Here is a 4,411-nt window from a genome sequence, read left to right as displayed (position 1 = left end):
ATAGTAAACGATTGCTTAAAATTGAAACCTTATTGCGAGACGTTTGAAGCACGTGCAAAAAAAAAAAAAAAAAAAAGAAACCTAGTAATACCTGATGTTTTTTAAAATTTTTGTGGGAAATGATCAGGCTTAGTAATTTAGAATATTATGTCGAAGAAACAAAGGATTTAAAACAGTAAAAGATGGCGTAAAATCGAAACATAATTTGGAAACCGTAATCCGGGACGTTTGAAGCACGTGCTAAAAAATCGATTATAAGGCGACATTTTAAGAAATTTTTGTGGGGAATGATTAGGCTTCATGACTTATAATAGAATTTCGAAGAAAAGGAGTGTATAAAATAGTAAACGATTGCTTAAAATTGAAACCTTATTGCGGGACGTTTGAAGCACGTGCTAAAAAAAAAAAAAAAAAACCCGAGTAATACTAGATGTTTTTTAAAATTTTTGTGGGAAATGATCAGGCTTATTAATTTAGAAGAGAATGTCGAAGAAACATAGGGTATAAAACAGTAAAAGAGGGCGTAAAATCAAAAACCGAATTTGGAAACCCTAATCCGGGACGTTTGAAGCACGTTCTAAAAAATCGAGTAATAGGCGACGTTCTAAGAAAATTTTGTGGGAAATGATTAGGCTTCATGACTTATAATAGAATTTCGAAGAAAAGGAGTGTATAAAATAGTAAACGATTGCTTAAAATTGAAACCTTATTCCGGGACGTTTGAAGCACGTGCAAAAAAAAAAAAAAAAAAACCGAGTAATACTAGATGTTTTTTAAAATTTTTGTGGGAAATGATCAGGCTTAATAATTGAGAATAGAATGTCCAAGAAACATAGGGTATAAAACAGTAAAAGAGGTTGTAAAATCGAAAACATAATTTGGAAACCCTAATCCGGGACGTTTGAAGCACGTGATAAAAAATCGAGTAATAGGCGACATTCTAAGAAATTTTTATGGTTAATGAAAAGATGGCGTAAATTCAAAACCTAATTTGGAAACCGTAATCCGGGATGTTTGAAGCACGTGCTAAAAAATCGATTATGAGGCGACATTTTAAGAAATTTTTGTGGGGAATGATTAGGCTTCATGACTTATAATAGAATTTCGAAGAAAAGGAGTGTATAAAATAGTAAACGATTGCTTAAAATTGAAACCTTATTGCGAGACGTTTGAAGCACGTGCAAAAAAAAAAAAAAAAAAAAGAAACCTAGTAATACCTGATGTTTTTTAAAATTTTTGTGGGAAATGATCAGGCTTAGTAATTTAGAATATTATGTCGAAGAAACAAAGGGTATAAAACAGTAAAAGATGGCGTAAAATCGAAACATAATTTGGAAACCGTAATCCGAGACGTTTGAAGCACGTGCTAAAAAATCGATTATAAGGCGACATTTTAAGAAATTTTTGTGGGGAATGAATAGGCTTCATGACTTATAATAGAATTTCGAAGAAAAGGAGTGTATAAAATAGTAAACGATTGCTTAAAATTGTAACCTTAGTGAGGGACATTTGAAGCACGTGAAAAAAAAAAAAAAAAACGAGTAATACTAGATGTTTTTTAAAATTTTTGTGGGAAATGATCAGGCTTATTAATTTAGAAGAGAATGTCGAAGAAACATAGGGTATAAAACAGTAAAAGAGGGCGTAAAATCAAAAACCGAATTTGGAAACCCTAATCCGGGACGTTTGAAGCACGTTCTAAAAAATCGAGTAATAGGCGACGTTCTAAGAAAATTTTGTGGGAAATGATTAGGCTTCATGACTTATAATAGAATTTCGAAGAAAAGGAGTGTATAAAATAGTAAACGATTGCTTAAAATTGAAACCTTATTCCGGGACGTTTGAAGCACGTGCAAAAAAAAAAAAAAAAAAAAAACCGAGTAATACTAGATGTTTTTTAAAATTTTTGTGGGAAATGATCAGGCTTAGTAATTTAGAATATTATGTCGAAGAAACATAGGGTATAAAACAGTAAAAGATGACGTAAAATCGAAACCTAATTTGGAAACCCTAATCCCAAACGTTTGAAGCACGTGCTAAAAAATCGATTATTAGGCGACATTTTAAGAAATTTTTGTAGGGAATGATTAGGCTACATGACTTAGAATAGAATTTCGAAGAAAAGGAGTGTATAAAATAGTAAACGATTGCTTAAAATCGAAACTTTATTCTGGGACGTTTGAAGCACGTGCAAAAAAAAAAAAAAAAAAAAAAAAAAAAAAAAAAAACCCTGTAATACTAGATGTTTTTCAAAATTTTTGTGGGAAATGATCAGGCTTATTAATTTAGAATATAATGTCGAAGAAACATAGGGTATAAAACAGTAAAAGACGGCGTAAAATCGAAACCTAATATGGAAACCCTAATCCGGGATGTTTGAAGCAAGTGCTAAAAAATCGAGTAATAGGCGACATTTTAAGAAATTTCGGTGGGGAATGATTAGGCTTCATGTCTTAGAAAGGAATTTCGAAGAAAATGAGTGTATAAAATAGTAAACGATTGCTTAAAATCGAAACCTTATTTCGGGACGTTTGAATCACATGCAAAAAAAAAAAAAAAAAAAAAAAAAACCGAGTAATAATAGATGTTTTTTAAAATTTTTGTGGGAAATGATCAGGCTTAGTAATTTAGAATATTATGTCGAAGAAACATAGGGTATAAAACAGTAAAACATGGCGTAAAATCGAAACCTAATTTGGAAACCGTAATCCAAGACGTTTGAAGCACGTGCTAAAAAATCGATTATAAGGCGACATTTTAAGAAATTTTTGTGGGGAATGAATAGGCTTCATGACTTATAATAGAATTTCGAAGAAAAGGAGTGTATAAAATAGTAAACGATTGCTTAAAATTGTAACCTTAGTGAGGGACATTTGAAGCACGTGAAAAAAAAAAAAAAAACGAGTAATACTAGATGTTTTTTAAATTTTTTGTGGGAAATGATCAGGCTAAGTAATTTAGAATAGAATGTCGAAGAAACATAGGGTATAAAACAGTAAAAGAGGGCGTAAAATCGAAAACCGAATTTGGAAAACCTAATCCGGGACGTTTGAAGCACGTGCTAAAAAATCGAGTAATTGGCGACATTCTAAGAAAATTTTGTGGGGAATGATTAGGCTTCATGACTTAGAATAGAATTTCGAAGAAAAGGAGTGTATAAAATAGTAAACGATTGCTTAAAATTGAAACCTTATTTCGGGACGTTTGAAGCACGTGCAAAAAAAAAAAAAAAAAAAACCGAGTAATACTAGATGTTTTTTAAAATTTTTGTGGGAAATGATCAGGCTTAGTAATTTAGAATAGAATGTCGAAGAAACATAGGGTATAAAACAGTAAAAGAGGTCGTAAAATCGAAAACATAATTTGGAAACCCTAATCAGGGACGTTTGAAGCACGTGATAAAAAATCGAGTAATAGGCGATATTCTAAGAAATTTTTATGGGGAATGATTAGGCTTCATGACTTAGAATAGAATTTCGAAAAAAAGGAGTGTATAAAATAGTAAACAATTGCTTATAATTGTAACCTTATTGCGGGACATTTGAAGCACGTGAAAAAAAAAAAAAAAAAACGAGTAATACTAGATGTTTTTTAAAATTTTTGTGGGAAATGATCAGGCTTAATAATTTAGAATAGAATGTCCAAGAAACATAGGGTATAAAACAGTAAAAGAGGTCGTAAAATCGAAAACATAATTTGGAAACCCTAATCCGGGACGTTTGAAGCACGTGATAAAAAATCGAGTAATAGGCGACATTCTAAGAAATTTTTATGGTTAATGAAAAGATGGCGTAAATTCAAAACCTAATTTGGAAACCGTAATCCGGGATGTTTGAAGCACGTGCTAAAAAATCGATTATAAGGCGACATTTTAAGAAATTTTTGTGGGGAATGATTAGGCTTCATGACTTATAATAGAATTTCGAAGAAAATGAGTGTATAAAATAGTAAACGATTGCTTAAAATTGAAACCTTATTCCGGGACGTTTGAAGCACGTGCAAAAAAAAAAAAAAAAAAAAAAAAAACCGAGTAATACTAGATGTTTTTAAAAATTTTTGTGGGAAATGATCATGTTTAGTAATTTAGAATATTATGTCGAAGAAACATAGGGTATAAAACAGTAAAAGATGGCGTAAAATCGAAACCTAATTTGGAAACCGTAATCCAAGACGTTTGAAGCACGTTCTAAAAAATTGATTATAAGGCAACATTTTAAGAAATTTTTGTGGGGAATGATTAGGCTTCATGACTTATAATAGAATTTCGAAGAAAATGAGTGTATAAAATAGTAAACGATTGCTTAAAATTGAAACCTTATTGCGAGACGTTTGAAGCACGTGCAAAAAAAAAAAAAAAAAAAAAGAAACCTAGTAATACCTAATGTTTTTTAAAATTTTTGTGGGAAATGAT

This window comes from Cucurbita pepo, chromosome 17, assembly GCF_057944985.1.
Source record: "Cucurbita pepo subsp. pepo isolate OVF chromosome 17, ASM5794498v1, whole genome shotgun sequence".
Classification (NCBI taxonomy): Eukaryota; Viridiplantae; Streptophyta; class Magnoliopsida; order Cucurbitales; family Cucurbitaceae; genus Cucurbita; species Cucurbita pepo.
Note: the sequence above shows the minus strand (reverse complement) of the source record.